Below are 22,150 nucleotides of genomic sequence, written 5' to 3' on the forward strand. Positions count from 1 at the left end.
CACCAAGTGCCTATCCGCTGCAGATCTTCCTGTATTTCGCTACAATTTTCTAATGCAGCAACTTCTCTGTATACTACAGCATCATCCGCGAAAAGCCGCATGGAACATTCCAGAATTCGAATCAAGAACAACTGCCAAGATGAGTAACTTAGAAGTAGGTATTCCCGGTGTAGCGAAGCAGCTTAAAACACTTAGGGAAAGACAAGCCCTCCAGTCCAGATGGTATGCAAGTCACTTTTCTTTCGAGTATGCTGACATAATAGCTCCATACTTAACCATGATGTACAAACGCTCGCTCGTAGAAAAGATCCGTAGCTAGAGAGTGGAAAGTTGCATAAGTCAGGCCAATACCAGAGTAAGGAAATAGGAGTAATCCGCTGAATTACAGACTCGTGTCATTAACGTCTATTTGCAGTAGGATTTTGGAACATATACTGTCTTCGAAAATCATGAATCAGCTCGGAAAAACGATGTATAGACAAGTAACCAACACGGATTCAGAATATAGCGTCCTTGTGAAACACGACTAGCTGTTTATTTACATGAAGTAATGAGTGCTATCGATAACGGATCTCAAACTGATTCCATATTTTTAAATTTCTAGAAGACTTTTGATGCCATTCCCCACAAACGACTTCTAATTACATTGCGTGCCTATAGAATATCGTCTCAGCTGATTGGCTGGATTCGTGATTTCTTGACATAATGATCACATTTCGTAACAGATGACGAAAATTTATCGAGTAAAACAGAAGTAATGACTGGCGTCCCCAAAGAACTGTTATAGGTCCCCTGTTGTTCCTGATCTACATAAACGATTAAGGAGACGGTCTGAACAGCCCTCTTAGATTGTTAGCAGATGATGCTCATTTACCGTCTTGTAAAGTCCTTTTTTTTTTTTTTTTTTTTTTTGTAGATTTGTGGTAAGATCTTAAGGGACCAAACTGCTTGGGTCATCCGTCCCTAAGCTTACACACTACTTAATCTAACTTGAACTAATCTACCCTATCGACAACACGCACACCCATGGTCGGGGGGAGCCGTGCGGACCGTGACAAGACGCCAGAGACCGCGCGGCTACCACGCGCGGCTTTGTAAGGTCATCAGATGATCAAAACGAATTGCATAATTATTTAGACAAGATACCTATACGGTGCAAATCATGGAAAGTGTGAACTCATTGAAATGAGCACTAAAAAGAACCCGTTAAATTTCAGTTACACGATAAATCACACAAGTCTAAAGGCTGCGTAAACATTGCTGCATAGCTGGTTCGAGTTTGGTAATTCTGTGTAGCACTACTGTGTTATATAATGTTCGGGTTGACTGCTTTGTTTCCACAACTGATCAGAGTTTTTGGTAATTTTTCAGTAATCTATAAAAACCAGTGCATTCCAGTACCGTAGTACTGCGTCCCGAAAAGGCTGTTCTTTACGCCATCTACTTCTACATCTACATGGATACTTGAGTGGATGGCAGAGGGTTCATCGAACCACCTTCACAATAATTCTCTATTATTCCAATCTTGAACAAGGCGGGTAAAAAACGAACATCTATACCTTTCCGTGCGAGCTCTGATTTCCCTTATTTTATTATTCTCCCTACGTAGGTCGGCGTCAACAAAACATTTTCGCATTGGGAGGAGAAAGTTGGTGATTGAAATTTAGTGGGAAGATTCCGCCAAAACTAAAAACGCCTTTGTTTTAGTTATGTCCACCCTGTATCATGACAGTGACACTCTCTCCCCTATTTTGCGATGATACAGAATATGCTGCTCTTCTTTGAGTTTTCTCAGTGTACTGCGTTAATCCTATCTGGTAACGATCCCACACCCCGCAGCAGTACTCCAAAAGAGGACGCACAAGTGAAGCGTAGGCAGTCTCTTTATTAGATCTGTTGCATCTTCTAAGTGGTGTTCTGCCAATAAAATGCAGTCTTTGGTTCGCCTTCCCCACAGCATATTACAGGTGTTCTTCCCAATTTAAGTTTATAGTAATTGTAATTCCTAGCTGCTTAGTTGAATACACGAAGTGTTAAGCCAGACATTGGGATATCTGGTCCCAGAATGGGCAAACAGCGGTGTCACCGGAACGAATATTTCGTTCTGCAACGGAGCGCTGTTATGAAAGTTTCTGACGGATTAAAACAGTGTGAACTGTGCATCCTGGAAACAACCCACAGGCTGCGGCTAAGCCACTTCTCCGCGACGATCTTTCTTCCATGAAAAAGCTGTGCTTCGGAGCCCTTGTAGAGTCTGGAAAGTAGCAGACAGGTACTGGCGGAACTGAAGCGGCGCGTCGTGCCTGGCTGACTAGCCCGCTCGATTCGAGGATCGCTCGCCAGAGACTAGATGCCGGGTTCGAGGCCCGTTCCCACGCCCACTTTGAATCTGTCAGGAAGTTTCGGCACTAAGAACTTTTCATCAGTCAGTTCTTGTTCTGATACTGTTTCATAAGTTGGAATAGGTCTCGCCCTCTGGGGGCTCCCACAACTTAATTACGTATATAGATATTTCATTTATACACTCATGCTCATAAATTAAGGTTAATTGAAGAATGTGGTGCCACACAACGTGGCACTACACAAAACTGGCGCTAATAGCATAGGCACATAGGGAACACACACGACATAGATCTGTAAGTCCACAGTATGGGTGATAAGTCCCGAAACACAGGTGCTACAAAACGCCACTATTTCCTGCGCATGTACCCCGACATCAACATGGGATATGACCACCATGCAGACGTACACAGGCCGCAAAACGAGTTGGCATACTCAGGATCAGGTGGTAGAGCAGCTGCTGGGGTATAGCCTCCCATTCTTGCACCAGTGCCTGTCGGAGCTCCTGAAGTGTCGTAGGGGTTTGAAGGCGTACAGCGATATGTCGACCGAGAGCATCCCAGACGTGCTCGATGGGGTTTAGGTCTGGAGAACAGGCAGGCCACCCCATTCGCCTGATATCTTATGTTTACTCCTCCACGATGGCAGCTCGGTGGGGCCGTGCGTTCTCATCTATCAGGAGGAAGGTGGGACCCACTGCACCCCTGAAAAGGCGGAAATGCTGGTGCAAAATGACGTCCCGATACACCTGACCTGTTACAGTTCCTCTGCCAAAGACTTGCAGGGACGTATGTGCACCAATCATAATCCTACCCCACACCATCAAATCACGACATCCACACAGGTCCCTTTCAAGAACATTAAGGGGTTGGTATTTGGTTCCTGGTTCACGCCAGATGAAAACCCGGCGAGAATCACTGTTCAGACTATACCTGGACTCGTCCGTGAACATAACCTGGGACCACTGTTCCAATGACCATGTACTGTGTTCTTGACACCAGGCTTTACGGGCTCTCCGGTGACCATGGGTCAGTGGAATAAACCTTGCAGGTCTCTGGGCGAATAAGCTATGTCTGTTCAGTCGTCTGTAGACTGTGTGTCTGGAGACAACTGTTCCTGTGGCTGCGCTAAGGTCCCGAGCAAGGCTACCTGCAGTACTCGTTGGCCGGCTGAGGGCACTGATGGTGAGATATCGGTCTTCTTGTGCTATTGCACACCGTGGACGTCCCGCACTGTAGCACCTGGACACGTTTCCAGTGTGCTGGAATCGTTGCCATAATCTTGATATCAGACTTTGTGGCACTCGGAAGGCTCGCGCTACGACCTGCTGTGTTTGACCAGCCTCCAGTCGTCCTAGTATTCTACCCCTCATAACGTCATCAATATGTGCGCTTTGAGCCATTTTCAACACACAGTCACCATCAGCAAGTCTGAAAACGTCTGCACACTCACTCGCTGTACCATACTCTGACATGCACCAACACACCTCTGCGTATGTGGACTGCTGCCAGCGCCACCGTGCGACGACCGCAGGTCAAATGCACCGCATGGTCATATCCCAAGGTGATTTAAACCCGCAAACCGCCCACCAGAGCGTTGTTCCACCATGTATCAGTATTATCCTTAATTTATGAGCATGAATGTAGATTCTGATAAGTGAATTTGCGAGTATCAAAATTTATGACAAATGGTCGTATCTTTTGGTTGCATCGGCTTAGAAGCTTAAATTTCTTACACCGTCAAGGGACTGTAAGGCTTGGTAGTTGACATAAATTTCAACTCGATACATCTACCCGTTGCTGAGAAAAAGGGATCCTAACACTCGGACAGACAGACAAACGGAAAATAAAGTTATTCTACCTGTGTTCCGTCTTTAGCGACTGAAGTAGGGAACCCTAAAAATCGAGATAAATATTTTAGTAGGTAAAAACTAATGCATACTTTTTTAGCTCGTAAAAGGTCACAACGCCATTAATACATCTACATTTACATTTATACTTCACAAGTCATCCAACGGTGTGTGGCGGAGGGCACTTTACGTGCCATTGTCATTGCCTCCCTTTTCTGTTCCAGTCGCGTATGGTTCGCGGGAAGAACGACTGCCGGAAAGCCTCCGTGCGAACTCGAATCTCTCTAATTTTACATTCGTGATCTCCTCGGGAGGTATAAGTAGGGGGAAGCAATATATTCCATACCCCATCCAGAATCGCACCCTCTCGAAATCTGGACAGCAAGCTACACCGCTATGCAGAGCGCCTCTCTTGCAGAGTCTGCCACTTGAGTTTGGTAAACATCTCCGTAACGCTATCACGCTTACCAAATAACCCTGTGACGAAACGCGCCGCTCTTCTTTGGATCTTCTCTGTCTCCTCTGTCAACCCGACCTGGTACGGATCCCACACTGATGAGCAATACTCAAGTATAAGTCGAACTAGTGTTTTTAAGCCACCTCCTTTGTTGATGGACTACATTTTCTAAGGACTCTCCCAATGAATCTGAAACTGGCACCTGCCTTATCAACAATTAATTTTATATGATCATTCCACTTCAAATGGTTCCGTACGCATACTCCCAGATATTTTACAGAAGTAAGTGCTGCCAGTGTTTGCTTAGCTATCATATAATCGTACAATAAAGGGTCCTTCTTTCCATGTATTGGCGATACATTACATTTGTCTATGTTAAGGGCCAGTTGCCACTCCCTGCACCAAGTGGCTATCCGCTGCAGATCTTCCTGCATTTCGCTGCAATTTTCTAATGCTGCAACTTCTCTGTATACTACAGCATAATCCGCGAAAAGCCGCATGGCACTTCCGACACTATCTACTAGGTCATTTATATATATTGTGAAAAGCAATGGTCCCATAACACTCCCCTGTGGCAGGCCAGAGGTTACTTTAACGTCTGTAGACGTCTCTCCATTGAGAACAACATGCTGTGTTCTGTTTGCTAAAAACTCTTCAATCCAGCCACACAGCTGGTCTGATATTCCGTAGGCTCTTACTTTATCAGGCGACATTGCGGAACTGTATCGTACGCCTTCCGGAAGTCAAGGAAAATGGCATCTACCTGGAAGTCTGTACCTAATATTTTTTGGGTGTCATGAACAAATAAAGCGAGATGGGTCTCACACGATCGCTGTTTCCGGAATCCATGTTGATTGCTAGAGAGTAGATTCTGGGTTTCCAGAAATGACATGATACGCGGGCAAAAAACATGTTATAAAATTCTACAACAGATCGATGTCAGAGATATAGGTCTATAGTTTTGCGCATCTGCTCGACGACGCTTCTTGAAAACTGGAACCACCTGTGCTCTTTTCCAATCATTTGGAACCTTCCGTTCCTCTAGAGACTTGCGGTACGCGGCTGTTAGAAGGGGGGGGGGGGGGCAAGTTCTTTCGCGTACTCTGTGTAGAATCGAATTGATATCCCGTCAGGTCCAGTGGACTTTACAGATGGTTGCTAGAGAGATTCACGTTGTGAATTTTCCCGAATAGTCTGGACATTGCTCCAGTGCAGCGCGTCGTCAGCTTCCGAGTGGCTGACTGCCCGACACGGGGTAGAAGAGGCGAGGCTGCCGGCTGGCTTTGGGAGAAAGCTGCTGCTGCCGCCTCACAAATACCAGGGGGCACGCGCCGCGCCGCCCCGGGCTCTGCAGTTTATAACAGAGGCGCGGCCACGCTGCCGTGGCGTGCGAGATCGCAGCCCCGTGGGGGCGGGCCGGTGTAACGCAGGGGACAGCCGAGCGCCACTCCATCCTGCACATCCCGTAAAAGGTCAGCAGTGTTTACCTCTGGCAGGTTCTGTCGAAGCGGAGAATGGAACTGATTGCAGTTTCGTACTACTTGTACAGAAACCAGACAGCAGTTATACGCCTAGAAGGACATGAAAACGGAAGCAGCAGTTGCGAAGAGGGGCGGACATGGTTCTAGCGTATCCCCGATGTTATTCAAAATGTTATCTGAGCCAGCAGTTAACAAAACCAAGCAGATATTCGGAAAATGAAGTAGATTTGAGGAAGATGAAATGAAAACTTTGAGGTATGATATTGTAGCGATGCCGATGTTGTTGTACTTCTGTCGCAATCGGCAAAAGACCTGAAAGAGCAAATTAACGGAATGTATAGTGTCTTGCAAATATATATATAGCGTCGTTTAAGAAGAGATTGTTCGAAATTCCACTTCTAAGGGGGTGAAATAGGGGATGGAAGGCTGTTTGAAAATATGTCACTATTAAGGCAATTTTGAAGCAAGAATTACGAAAATTGGTATTTGGTTTTTCAGTCGGAAACATAAAATAACACATGCTTCGTCACTTTTGTAAATTTAGCCATTCAGGGGATGAAATAGGGGGCGAAAGTTTTTAGGAATATCAGTCCTTATTAAAAAAACAACTGAAGCATTTTTAAAGCTATATCTATGAAAATTGGTATTTCAGATGCCGGTTGGCAACGAAAATAAAGAAATAACTGCGTGTGTCAATCTTTTCGGAAATTCAACCTTCCAAGGGTGTGAAACAGGGGATGAGAACTTTTATGAAATTATTTAATTATGAAAGTACTTTCGAAGGTAAATTATGTAAATTTGTATTTGGCTTCTCTGCTAGAAATAAAAAATTATGTGTTTCCCAGTTCTTTTTAAATTCAACCACTAAGAATGTGAAATAGGGGATGAACATTTTTACGAAAATATTTCTATGCATTAAAAAATTTTAAAATTTAAATGTATGAAAATTGGTATTTCGTTTCTCGGTTAGATATAAAAAATATATGTTAGGGGATGAAAGTTTCTATGGAAATATCACCGCAAGAACGCAAAACGTATGATTAACAAAAACCTCTGTCACCACCTACCAGAATCGCTCTGTGCTCCCCAGTACATTCTGAAAAGTCCATGCTTCCATGGCCTTAATTAGCGTGAAGAGTTTAGAAGATCTTGCAATTTGTGAACAACATAAGAATTCGATTAAAGAAAAACAATAACAAAAAAAGATCTGTGTAGACCGACAGTCTACTTGGGTGAAGTAGTGCGCATTAAGCTAGCAAGTTATATGGCGATTATGAACAAGAGTAAAAAAGTGTAATGGAATGTACTCGACTTAAGGCGGGCAATGCTGAAAGAATTTAATTACTGAATGAGACACCAAATGTACCGCATGAGTTCTGATATCTGGGCAGCGAAATAAGGGTCGATGCCGGAAGCAGAGAGGATATAAAATGCAGACTGGTAATAGAAAGGAAAGCATTTCTGAAAAAAAAAAAAATGTTAATGGAATATAATTTTGCTAGGTAGTCTTTTCTGCAGGTAATGGTCTGGAGTGTAGCCTTCTACGGAAGTGAAAGGTGCACGATAAACAGCTCAGACAAGAAAAGAATAGAAGCTTTTGAAATGTGGTGGCACAGAAGAATGCTGCAGATTTGATACTTACAGAGGAAAGAAGGTGACCTGCAATTGCCCACGACAGTCCAAAGGCATTGATGCTTGTATAAAGCTGCAAAGTAAGTCCAACATATGAATTGTCTATTCATTTTCACTAGAGCTCATTCAGCATCGTGGTATGTAAGGAAATGACTGTAAGGTTAGCGACAAAATGTAGCAATATTCTATACATCTACATATATACTTCGGAAGCCATTTTTCAGAGTATGGTGGAAGTCACATCTGTTTCCTTTTTCGCATTCCATTTGCGCACTGAACGCGGAAACAATGCCTAAATGCATCTGCAAGAGTCCTGATCTCCTCTTTTACTCATTATTTCACGCTCGATATACGAGGTGCATTCAAGTTCTAAGGCCTCCGATTTTTTTTCTAATTAACTACTCACCCGAAATCGATGAAACCGGCGTTACTTCTCGACGTAATCGCCCTGCAGACGTACACATTTTTCACAACGCTGACGCCATGATTCCATGGCAGCGGCGAAGGCTTCTTTAGGAGTCTGTTTTGACCACTGGAAAATCGCTGAGGCAGTAGCAGCACGGCTGGTGAATGTGCGGCCACGGAGAGTGTCTTTCATTGTTGGAAAAAGCCAAAAGTCACTAGGAGCCAGGTCAGGTGAGTAGGGAGCATGAGGAATCACTTCAAAGTTATCACGAAGAAACTGTTGCGTAACGTTAGCTCGATGTGCGGGTGCGTTGTTTTGGTGAAACAGCACACGCGCAGCCCTTCCCGGGCGTTTTTGTTGGAGTGCAGGAAGGAATTTGTTCTTCAAAACATTTTCGTAGGATGCACCTGTTACCGTAGTGCCCTTTGGAACGCAATGGGTAAGGATTACGCCCTCGCTGTCCCAGAACATGGACACCATCATTTTTTCAGCACTGGCGGTTACCCGAAATTTTTTTGGTGGCGGTGAATCTGTGTGCTTCCATTGAGCTGACTGACGCTTTGTTTATGGATTGAAAAATGGCATCGACGTTTCATCCATTGTCACAGCCGACGAAAAGAAAGTCCCATTCGTGCTGTCGTTGCGCGTCAACATTGCTTGGCAACATGCCACACGGGCAGCCGTGTGGTCGTCCGTCAGCATTCGTGGCACCCACCTGGATGACACTTTTCGCATTTTCAGGTCGTCATGCAGGATTGTGTGCACAGAACCCACAGAAATGCCAACTCTGGAGGCGATCTGTTCAACAGTCATTCGGCGATCCCCGAAAACAATTCTCTCCACTTTCTCGATCATGTCGTCAGATCGGCTTGTGCGAGCCCGAGGTTGTTTCGGTTTGTTGTCACACGATGTTCTGGCTCTGAGCACTATGGGACTTAACCTCTATGGTCATCAGTCCCCTAGAACTTAGAACTACTTAAACCTAACTAACCTAAGGACATCACACAACACCCAGTCATCACGAGGCAGAGAAAATCCCTGACCCCGCCGGGAATCGAACCCGGGAACCCGGGCGTGGGAAGCGAGAACGCGACCGCACGACCACGAGCTGCGGACACGATGTTCTGCCTTCATTAAACTGTCGCACCCACGAACGCACTTTCGACACATCCGTAACTCCATCACCAGATGTCTCATTCAACTGTCGATGAATTTCAATTGGTTTCACACCACGCAAATTCAGAAAACGTTGATTGCACGCTGTTCAAGTAAGGAAAACGTCGCCATTTTAAGTATTTAAAACAGTTCTAATTCTCGCCGCTGGCGGTAAAATTCCATCTGCCGTACGGTGCTGCCATCTCTGGGACGTATTGACAATGAACGCGGCCTCATTTTAAAACAATGCGCATGTTTCTATCTCTTTACAGTCCGGAGAAAAAAAATCGGAGGCCTTAGAACTTGAATGTACCTCGTACATCCGACGGCGGCAGAGGAATGGCTGCACGATCCCTTACGCATACATATTCTCTAAATTCACTCAGGTACGTTGCTGTTCTTCCAAGACTTCCTGTTTAGGTTCACCGAGCATTTGCACTACCGCACACTTTTGTATAGTCTACAGCGGTCAGTAACGATCGCAGCAACGTGACTCTGCATTCTCTCGATGTGTGTTGTCACGCTAACTCCATAGGAGCTCCACCAAAGCTACAGTAGTCCAGTATTGGTCGCGCTAGACTCTTGTTTGGGATTTTCTTTATAGGTGCATCCCCAGGGCCCTTCCATCAAAACTAAGTCTCCGATTCGCAACTGAGCAGTGGTTGCCAAAAAAAGTGATGGTTATTTCAAATAATCTGTACTGAGCTGACCGTCCGCGTGGTGAGACGCATTCACAGGCACAGGCTGGAGCGATGGGCATCCTTGCCCCGGTGGTTCCGGTCCGGCTGCGTCGTCCCTCTCGGGTTACCCACCGCCTGTGCCGGATCGCTATACGTTACACCTCCCGCACCTGCGTTCCCGCTCATGACACTGCGCGGTCAGGGAGACCGCGAGCGCAGCGTCCGGCTGGGGCGCAGTCGAGTTTCTGAACTCGTCACGGGCCACTTCACCACCTTCGACAGAGATCTGACGCTGCCCGTCTTTACGATATCTACGTCTCTGTGTTAACTTCTCCATCTCTGCACCCTTTCTGTCACGAACCTCCTCTGTAGCATGTAACTCGTAGTCTTCTATAAAATGTACTACATACTTCTAGCCACTGTGTCGAATTAATTAGTGCTAGCGAATGTATCCCTTCTTCTACGGTTTGCCAGAGCTCAGTTTCCTTGCTTATTCTCCCTCTCTGCTTTTGTGTTTTATATGAGCACAGTGTCTTGAAAGGAGGATATAAGATGAACATCAACAAAAGCAAAACAAGGATAATGGAATGTAGTCTAATTAAGTCGGGTGATGCTGAGGAAATTAGATTAGGAAATGAGGCACTTAAAGTAGTAAAGGAGTTTTGCTATTTGGGGAGCAAAATAACTGATGATGGTCGAAGTAAAGAGGATATAAAATGTAGGCTGGCAATGGCAAGGAAAGCGTTTCTGAAGAAGAGAAATTTGTTAACATCCAGTATTGATTTAAGTGTCAGGAAGTCATTTCTGAAAGTATTCGTATGGAGTGTTGCCATGTATGGAAGTGAAACATGGACGATAAATAGTTTGGACAAGAAGAGAATAGAAGCTTTCGAAATGTGGTGCTACAGAAGAATGCTGAAGATTAGATGGGTAGATCACATAACTAATGAGGAAGTATTGAATAGGATTGGGGAGAAGAGAAGTTTGTGGCACAACTTGACCAGAAGAAGGGATCGGTTGGTAGGACATGTTCTGAGGCATCAAGGGATCACCAATTTAGTATTGGAGGGCAGCGTGGAGGGTAAAAATCGTAGAGGGAGACCAAGAGATGAATACACTAAGCAGATTCAGAAGGATGTAGGTTGCAGTAGGTACTGGGAGATGAAAAAGCTTGCACAGGATAGATTGGCATGGAGAGCTGCATCAAACCAGTCTCAGGACTGAAGACCACAACAACAACAACATGAGCACTAGACCTGCCTATTTCATTTTATAACTCCCTCAGTATTACTAACATTTAATTTTGTCATTAATTTACACTGACGTGAATGAAGTCTGCTACACCATGAAGACAGACTCCGCTATGTATTAAACTTTGTGGAGGTGTTCATCACATAACAGGTGTTAAATGGTTAAATATTCATTCCAGTTATAGTGTATTCAAACATTATGAGTGACCTCGAAGGGAACGATCTATTGATACGCAATCAGCAAGGCTTCAGAAAACATCGTTCTTGTGCAACGCAGCTAGCTCTTTATTCGCACGAAGTAATGGCCGCTATCGACAGGGGATCTCAAGTTGTCCGCAGCTCGTGGTCGAGCGGTAGCGTTCCCGCTTCCCACGCCCGGGTTCCCGGGTTCGATACCCGGCAGGGTCAGGGATTTTCTCTGCCTCGTGATGACTGGGTGTTGTGTGATGTCCTTAGGTTAGTTAGGTTTAAGTACTTCTAAGTTCTAGGGGACTGATGACCATAGATGTTAAGTCCCATAGTGCTCAGAGCCATTTGAACCATTTGATCTCAAGTTGATTCCGTATTTCTGGATTTCCGGAAAGCTTTTGACACCGTTCCTCACAAGCGACGTCTAATCAAGCTGCGGGCCTACGGGGTATCGTCTCAGTTGTGCGACTGGATTCGTGATTTCCTGTCAGGAAGGTCGCAGTTCGTATTAATAGACGGCAAATCATCGAGTAAAACTGAAGTGATATCAGGTGTTCCCCTTGGAGGCGTCCTGGGACCTCTGCTGTTCCTGATCTATATAAATGACCTGGGTGATAATCTGAGCAGTTCTCTTAGGTTGTTCGCAGATGATGCTGTAATTTACCGTCTAGTAAGGTCATCCGAAGACCAGTATCAGTTGCAAAGCGATTTAGAAAAGATTGCTGTATGGTGCGGCAGGTGGCAGTTGACGCTAAATAACGAAATGTGTGAGGTGACCCACATGAGTTCCAAAAGAAATCCGTTGGAATTCGATTACTCGATAAATAGTACAATTCTCAAGGCTGTCAATTCAACTAAGTACCTGTGTGTTAAAATCACGAACAAATTCAGCTGGCAAGACCACATAGATAATATTGTGGGGAAGGCGAGCCAAAGGTTGCGTTTCGTTGGCAGGACACTTAGAAGATGCAACAAGTCCACTAAAGAGACAGCATACACTACACTCGTTCGTCCTCTGTTAGAATATTGCTGCGCGGTGTGGGATCCTTACCAGGCGGGACTTATGGAGGACATCGAAATGATGCAAAAAAGGGCAGCTCGTTTTCTATTATCACGTAATAGGGGAGAGAGTGTGGCAGATATGATACGCGAGTTGGGATGGAAGTCATTAAAGCAAAGACGTTTTTCATTGCGGCCAGATCTATTTACGAAATTTCAGTCACCAACTTTCTCTTCCGAATGCGAAAATATTTTGTTGAGCCCAATCTACATAGGTAGGAATGATCATCAAAATAAAATAAGAGAAATCAGAGCTCGAACAGAAAGGTTTAGGTGTTCGTTTTTCCCGCGCGCTGTTCGGGAGCGGAATGGTAGAGAGATAGTATGATTGTGGTTCGATGAACCCTCTGCCAAGCACTTAAATGTGAATTGCAGAGTAATCATGTAGGTTTAGATCAGTTGTGGTATGGAAGCAGCGACACCCCGACTGCTGACTAGAAGTTGGAGTGAACGTATACGTCTCCCCATCGCATCCCAGGCAAAATCAGGAAACCGGACAGGCCAGTGAAGAGACTGTACATTCCTCAAGCCGTTTGTGGTGTGAACTGCAGTGTGAGGTCTTGCATTATTGTGCTAAAATATGCGAGTTGGTGCTGTGGTTGTGAAGATTTTACCACTCTTACCGTATACTGTGGAACATTCGTCCTCCCTTCAACAGCTGCTAAACCGGTTCTATCGTCGTGTCCAATAGCGTCTTTACAGGACCTGGAGAGGTGTGGGTCTGGAAAATCGGTGGTTCGTGTAACCTTACTTCCACCAGAACATCTATGAATAGCCGGCCGGGGTGGCCGAGCGGTTCTAGGCGCTACAGTCTGGAACCGCGCGACCGCTGAGGTCACAGGTTCGAATCCTGCCTCGGGCATGGATGTGTGTGACGTCCTTAGGTTAGTTAGATTTAAGTAGTTCTAAGTTCTAGGGGACTATTGACCTCAGAAGTTAAGTCCCATAGTGCTCAGAGCCATTTAAACCATTTTGAACCTCTACGGATAAGATGACGGAGATCTGGTCTACACAAACAAAAGCGACACCCTTCGCTGAACACCACCGCACGTCCCAGTGGAATGCGCTTCCACATCACGAAAGTCACTGTCGTCTGTGCTACAGTGTCCTCAATAAGCGACGTAAGGCAATTCGAGATACCATTCCGGCTACGACCAATTAGCTCCCAGTGGTTCAAGGTGACACTGTGTCTGCACACTTCGTCTGGTTTCCAGCTACTGCCATCCTTCTAGTCGTGAGAGGCAGTAGAACGGTTCTCCGTTCTTTTCTCGGTGTGCTCTTTCTGGAAGGACCCTGCTTGGTCCTGTTGCACTGAGTCTACATCGTCACCACCCGTTCTACAGCCAACTGCCTGGGCCCTCTGTCGGTGTAACGCTTTCACGTCCCTTGTTCCTATGACTCGACCTTTCCCAAAGTCCGAACGATGACGAAAGCTGCATTTGCTTGTCCTCTATGTATTCTATTCCGATTTCATCCCGTAATTTCGACTTAAAAAAAAAAGTTCAAATGTGTGTGAATTTCTGAGGGACCAATCTGCTGAGGTCATCGGTCACTAGACTTACACACTACTTAAACTAACTTATGCTAAGGACAACACACACACCAATGCCCGAGGGAGGACTCGAACCTCCGGCGGAATTCCAACTTAGCAAGTTCAATCTTTAGTAAGGCTCATTTGAAAGTGCCACGTTATCATTTATCAGAAGAACAATATTAGCTGTTAAAACTCACCATGAGCATGAGGAGGGGTACCGAAAATGAGCGTTTGGGAGATGCAGAGATCGACCTCCAATCGGATGTACGTATTACACTTCACAAAATAGATACCATAGACATTCAAGAAATGTTCAAAACAAACAATTAATCTGCACCACCAACACCGAATCAAAAATGGTGCACGACAGTGATCACAGAGGTTCGCACCATCAAGAGCGAAGGCGAACTCCTTGGGAGTTGCAAACCGTGCAGGACATTAATCTAGGTATCCACTCATTAGAATGCACATAGGATCACATTGCTGCAACGGGGTGATAAGAATTGACGGAATGTAATGGCGAGCAACCAAATGCTAAACAGTCTGTCGTGGAGCTTGTCGTGGAACTGGTTATTCTTTAAGGCGTAGCTGCAGACAGTGCGATAATATGTTTTATAGGCAGGGGAAAAACAAACTTCCAGAAGCTGAATCTGTCCAATGATTCCAGGTAATATGAATTGCAATATGACACACTTTTCAGGAGGGATAGTTTCCTCTAAAGGAATATGATTTTTAAACACTGAGCAGGAATCAAGCAGAAAGTAGTTATTTTGACCAGCTGTTGGCCAAAAGCAGTACTCATGCTGTTAGCCGGCCGAAGTGGCCGTGCGGTTAAAGGCGCTGAAGTCTGGAACCGCAAGACCGCTACGGTCGCAGGTTCGAATCCTGCCTCGGGCATGGATGTTTGTGATGTCCTTAGGTTAGTTAGGTTTAACTAGTTCTAAGTTCTAGGGGACTAATGACCTCAGCAGTTGAGTCCCATAGTGCGCAGAGCCATTTGAACCATTTTTGAACTCATGCTGTTGCTGTAGTTCTCTTACCCCCCTCCCCCCTCTTACATGCTGTGACGTAAATATTCCCTACCGCCCTTGCAAAAGAGAGAATCGTAGGGGACTGAGCATATCCACCTTCTCGCAGCACAACACATAACTTCCCAGCCGATTTACCAACAACATTAATGGTCGGCATAATTGCATACGAATGCGTTAAAGCATTGACGTTAGCTGATCTGATTCTGCTGTTTGCTGTTCATCGTCAAGTTGACACTTTATTTGAAATTTCGTTATCTTACGTCTTCCAATTCTGTAGCACTGCTCGAAATTATGCAGCCTTTCACTGCTTCCCTTGAAATTGTTGTAATCTATGTCACGCGCAATTTAATGTGTATAACGTCGTAGGTGACTATCATGCACATTCTGCAAGTTGTATCGAGCACCCTCTAAACGCCCAAACACCAGTGTCTGTAACAAGGGCGCCCTGTCCTCCCTCGAGTATCCGTAGTTTTTCCTACCCTCTACACGGTCATATGGCTGCGGACTTTCTCGAAATCTGTTCCTAATTTTTTTTTACTATGCTGCGGATGATCTTCCATGTACATCATTAAGTTTACTACCCTCTCCTTAGGCAATAATTATCCTTTACTACGTTTCACTGGAGACGGAATTTGTCGCTCCCTGGCCGACAAGGATGATCAACTACAGGGCTATTACAAATGACTGAAGCGATTTCATAAATTCACTGTAGCTCCATTCATTGACATGTGGTCACGACACACTACAGATACGTAGAAAAACTCATAAAGTTTTGTTCAGCTGAAGCCGCACTTCAGGTTTCTGCCGCCAGAGCGCTCGAGAGCGCAGTGAGACAAAATGGCGACAGGAGCCGAGAAAGCGTATGTCGTGCTTGAAATGCACTCACATCAGTCAGTCATAACAGTGCAACGACACTTCAGGACGAAGTTCAACAAAGATCCACCAACTGCTAACTCCATTCGGCGATGGCATGCGGAGTTTAAAGCTTCTGGATGCCTCTGTAAGGGGAAATCAACGGGTCGGCCTGCAGTGAGCGAAGAAACGGTTGAACGCGTGCGGGCAAGTTTCATGCGTAGCCCGTGGAAGTCGACGAATAAAGCAAGCAGGAAGCTAAACGTTCCACAGCCGACGGTTTGGAAAATCTTACGGAAAAGGCTAAAGCAGAAACCTTACCGTTTAAAACTGCTACAAGCCCTGACACCCGATGACAAAGTCAAACGCTTTGAATTTTCGGCGCGGTTGGAACAGCTCATGGAAGAGGATGCGTTCAGTGCGAAGCTTATTTTCAGTGATGAAGTAACATTTTTTTCTTAATGGTGAAGTGAACAGACACAATGTGCGAATCTGGGCGATAGAGAATCCTCACGCATTCGTGCAGCAGATTCGCAATTCGCCAAAAGTTAACGTGTTTTGTGTAATCTCACGGTTTAAAGTTTACGGCCCCTTCTTCTCCTGCGAAAAAAACGTTACAGGACACGTGTATCTGGACATGCTGGAAAATTGGCTCATGCCGCAACTGGAGACCGACAGCGCCGACTTCATCTTTCAAGAGGATGGTGCTCCACCGCACTTCCATCATGATGTTCGGCATTTCTTAAACAGGAGATTGGAAAACCGATGGATCGGTCGTGGTGGAGATCATGATCAGCAATTCATGTCATGGCCTCCACGCTCTCCCGACTTAACCCCATGCGATTTCTTTCTGTGGGGTTATGTGAAAGATTCAGTGTTTAAACCTCCTCTACCAAGAAACGTGCCAGAACTGCGAGCTCGCATCAACGATGCTTTCGAACTCATTGATGGGGACATGCTGCGCCGAGTGTGGGAGGAACTTGATTATCGTCTTGATGTCTGCCGAATCACTAAAGGGGCACATATCAAACATTTGTGAATGCCTAAAAAAACTGTTTGAGTTTTTGTGTGTGTGTGCAAAGCATTGTGAAAATATCTCAAATAATAAATTTCTTGTAGAGCTGTGAAATCGCTTCAATCATTTGTAATAACCCTGTACATGGTTCGACACTTGTTTCTATATTACTTTAACTTGTTAAACCCATATCGTCATTGCTGTACTCCTCATGTACATTTTCCACGCAGTCGGGCGTATACGACACCACACATTCCACTGATTCAAGCGTTAATATTTCATCTGCTACTTCTTTCTCACTCTGCGAAATTCCTTGAGTTCCTTTCTGACGAAATGCCAACTTCGGCAATCGTTGTTCTGGTTATAATGCAGTGTTTGCTTTGTTTACGTTGCCATTGCTCTGCTCTGTATCAACACTGCTAGCACTGTAGCACCGTTCTGAGTTACTCGTCGACCAAGCAGTTGAAATACGCACCGTAGCCTCATGGCTGTGCTCACTACTGAATATCTCCAGTCCCGCCCCTGTTGCCATTAGCAGCCAATTCGGTGGTTGCATGGTAACCAATATGTGAGGCGTCGAATACCGTGGCCTTCTGCGACATACAGTGGCCTTCTGCGACCTCGCACGCAAGCGGTTCCGTGTGTTAAGTCCCAGTAAACGCACCAGCTGACCAGCTCGTACTCACACCATCCTTCATCTGTAGGATAACTCTTTTCTGTCCTGAAAATACTGATTCCAAATTGATTATTACAGTTCAATGAGTAACAGCTACAGATTTTACCTTCGTACGTGCAAATGCAATATAGATTAGCTTCTATGGTTTTAGAAAAGCCCAAAGACGAAGTACATACTACGAAGTGAACAAATTTCAACAGCAGCACTTAGTTCTAACGTCTCATACATTTAGCTGGTGCCGGCAGAAGTGGCCGAGCGGTTCTAGGTGCTTCAGTCTGGAAACGCGCGACCGCTACGGTCGCAGGTTCGAATCCTGCCTCGGGCATTGATGTGTGTGATGTCCTTAGGTTTAAGTAGGTCTAAGTTCTAGGGGACAGATGACCTCAGATTTTAAATCTCATAGTGCTCAGAGCCATTTTACCCATTTTTAAACCATTTAGCTGGTTGTCAGCTTTTTGTCGCCAGTAGACAGCTGCTGAAACAATTTTTATCAAAGTACCGCTTTTGCTGCTGATTCTACTTCGTCCGTATGTATACTTTGCAAGCGTAAGTACAGCACTTTAGCATTAGATAGTCGTTACTAATAGAATGTTATGGGCCCTCTCTTTGATAGCCGGCCGAAGTGGCCGAGCGATTCTAGGCGCTACAGTCTGGAACCGCGCGGCCGCTACGGTCGCAGTTTCGAATCCTGCCTTGGGCATGGATGTGTGTGATGTCCTTAGGTTAGCTAGGTTTAAGTAGTTCTAAGTTCTAGGGGACTGATGACCTCAGAAGTTAAGTCCCGTAGTGCTCAGAGCCATTTGAACCATCTCTTTGATAGTGTGTAACTGTGATGGTTCTAGAACCATGAAGACGCTAATTCATAATGGAACCTATCAGACACAATGAAGTAATCTGGTCCTTTATGCTCAACTCTTAGGAACTGGTGGCTTTAACAAAAGAATTCTGTCGTGATACCAAAGTACGTGGTCAACCCACCGTATTATTGAAAAATCTAGGAGGCCCTTGAAGCATCTAAATCTACAACCGTGGTGAATATTATGGGGCAGGTAGATTCGGTTACGTGAGGGGACGGGTAGTCATCACGTCTATCCTGGAAAACAGAAGCGCGTGCAGGTAAGACGTCCACATATACGAGGGAACCCACTTAGAGAAACACAGGAACCTATTTTCAGTGTGGATTCCAGAAGAATTCTTCTGACTCTAGATATCTTCAACATTTCGCGGCCCTGTCAGCAACTGTATAAATATTAATTTTAACTGCTGTACTCGTGGCTGTCGCATCGCGGTCGCGAAGTGGGGCCGACGCAGTGCCAGATTACATTCTGACGATAATTCATGGATTTGTATATTTAGCTTGACGATGTCCACTATGGACAAACGATCCCATACCGCCGGTTCGTGGACAGGTCGACTTACAGTTGGAATCCGCCACGACCAGGACCAGGGGGACTGGGGCAAATCCTGATCAAGACAACGCACCGATTATGACATAGATTAGAAAGTAGACGTAGTAATTAGAATAGGATAGTAAGTTAGGAACCTGCAGCGATAATTTAACCCTTGCCGGCCCTGTGCCAGGGGCTCGCTCATAGGGATTAGCTCTATGAGCAGGGCATCAAGTAGGTTTATATCATTAACTGGCACAATGTAACGCTGCAGGCAGTTAGTATTAACTAGTAGTAGTAATTAGAAATTATGTTAGATAGTAAACTAAGAAGTAGTCTGCCTAGTTGAAATTGTTGAACTGTCTGTAGTTAAGTCAAGAAAAATGTATAGCTGCTATTGTAAATTTAGGAATGTAGGACCCACTAATCATTAAGGTGGTGGGTCATTATTGTATAACTATTATGAAAGGAAATAAAGATTTTTTTTTTTAGAAAAAAAAACGACAGATATTGTATTCTGAAGAAGGTTGCGTTATCTCGACTGAAATCTAGGTAATTTCTAGGTAAACGGTGCAACTGAGGCTGTTCATTATTAAAATTAAAATTAATCTTCTGACTCAATTTACCACAAATGTAAGGACAACAATGGTAACGACGAGAGACGACAGCACTGCTAGAGCGAGGTAAATCTTGTACCTCGAGCATGACAGCATTCTCTTTGTGCGAGGAAGCTAAGGCCAGAGTATCTCTCCTTAACAATCAACCTGCGAAGGACAAGACATGTTTTGACAGCGACCTGTCGCCTGCAAAAACAATTGCCTTTTGTGTAGCCGAGAACAGATTCATTGAGGCGTAAATCAGAGTAACACCAACATTATTCAAGACTAGTATTCACGAAACTGTGTTTCTTTGTGTGGGCAGAGCGTTAGGAATCGATATTCGCGGGCAAACCAGTTTGTTTCGTCTCTTGTGAACCTATCCAACTTCTAGAAAGATAAACCGACTGGAATCAAAAGCGAGACTTCAAACTGACTTTCGGAAGTGTTTCTGGAAATGTCTAGGTGCAGAATAAGATTAATCCTTCTCTATTTCTCGTGAAAAAGAGTACGTGCAACTAATAACAGAAATTAAATGTTGAGTATGTGTCATCTGCTCCGCTAGAGGCAACAAGTGCATATTTTCAACACAAATGCGTTAAGAAGGAGAGACATTCCTTGTATTTGCGGAATGCCTCCCAAAGAGCACTGAATTGGCTCTGGTGCTGCCTATCGCTTACCAGGCTTACGTAAGTAAGTTGCCTACGCGTGAAACTTTGCTTAGCTTACGTCACACTTCACAGCGAAGGTCGCTCATGTTATGAGCGCTTAGTAGGTCGCCGATGGGCAGGGAATCCCTCTTAGGATGCTGGTCCGCGCGCCTCGTGCTTAGCTTCCCACGCCAGACAACAGCTGCGGATACTGCACTCCACGTTCCTGCACTATTTGTTATTGTTGAGGCGCTCAACATTTTTTAACCGTAGTGCTTGATTGCAAACGTACATCAGTTGGTTGACTCTTTGGTTGATTGACTTTGTTGTGGGGACGAAACTGCGAGGTCATCGGTCCCATTGGATTAGAAAAGGATGTTGAAGAAGTCGGCCGTGCCATTTCAAAGGAGCCATCCCGGCATTTGCCTGAAGCGATTTAGGGAAATCACGGAAAACCTAAAACAGGATGGCCGTACGCGGGTTTGAACCGTCGTCCTCCCGAATGCGAGTACAGTGTGGTAACCACTGCGCCATCTCGCTCTTTACATGAATTTTGGTCTGCGGTCACCATCGCCAGATCTGTTCTGTGATCGAAAGATACAAATACAAATAAATGTGAAATCGAAACTACATAATATAGCATTACACCAGACCTGCCATATCTGCGTAGACACTAAACATAAACTAGATAAACTATATAAACGTAGCTGCATGTCAATGCGTAAAAAAGTCAATGGAATAAACGCTATTAACGTCAGCAAGGCGAAATCTCTTAAAATCAAATTGGAATAAACCCTGCATGACCTGAAATATAAACCATACTATGACATCCAGCAAGATGTCACTTCACACACTTCTAGAAAAGGCTCGCAGTTAATTTTTCTTCTTCTTTACGTAGTTCTCAAACTCAAAAATTCACCTTCAATCACCGATAAAATTTCTATCCTGACGAAACTATCCTCCTTGCGCAGGAAACTGTCACAAAGACGCACTTTTGATACTTGTTCGTGGTTTTTAGCCGTAAATGTCAGAGCTCTCTTAGTGCCGGTTGACACTGAATGGACTAACTGCCTGGAGGAGGACAGAATACGCTCCAATTTAAAGAATCCATACAAAAGAGCCAGGGATGTGCACACTAAGGCTAGCTGCTTCTTGTGGAAAGAGAACAAATACAAAAATGAAACTTCGTTGAGACAGTTTCAAAACGCTAATCCATTTTCATCTTGCGCAGATTCCAGCCGCTGGCAGGCTCTGCTTGCAAAATAAGCATCTTCATTTTTTCCAGTCGTCCTCCATTCCTCCCTCTCCACTTTATCTCACTCTTCTCCTCTCTCCTTCACACATTCAATCGTTTCAACCATCCTTCTGTCTCTTGCCAGCTAATGACTTTTCATGAGCTTGACTTGATATCCAGCCACCTCCCATTCTTTTAACACGTCCACACCACCTTAACCACGTTTTCTCGGTGGTTTCTTGCAAGGGGTCCTCCTTAACTATGTCTCTCACCGTCTCATTCCTTATTCTTCATTTTACTGACACATACATCATGTGCATTTGAAGTCTGTAAAGAGGGGGGAAAACTTCCAATTAGGGACGTAAAAAGAGCTTAAAATGAAATTGAAGAACACACATTTTTGTCGACAGACTTATTGTCTGCTGTTTTCGACGAAAACTGGCAAGCATTTTATTCCACTTGTAATTAACTTTCTTCATACGTGTGTCGTTAAGTCCTGTAGCTGCATATGTGGTTTCATACTTGGATATAAGTGATTCGACTGAGTCTCGAATTCTATCATTATTGATTGTAAGAACACAAATATTGTTCTGTTTAACACTCCATCATGCTGCACAACATATGTGGGATCCTCATTAGGTGTTTTCTTTCATTATTCCTGAAACATATACAAACG

The 22,150-nt window shown here is 44.8% G+C and overlaps 1 protein-coding gene across 1 annotated transcript in view; it reads left to right on the top strand.

The window, feature by feature from the left end:
* The window catches only part of LOC124613807 (lysine-rich arabinogalactan protein 19-like), a 407,024-nt gene that overhangs the window by 243,794 nt on the left and 141,080 nt on the right, over positions 1–22,150 (top strand). The window lies entirely within an intron of this gene.

Source organism: Schistocerca americana, chromosome 4, assembly GCF_021461395.2.
Source record: "Schistocerca americana isolate TAMUIC-IGC-003095 chromosome 4, iqSchAmer2.1, whole genome shotgun sequence".
Taxonomy (NCBI): Eukaryota; Metazoa; Arthropoda; class Insecta; order Orthoptera; family Acrididae; genus Schistocerca; species Schistocerca americana.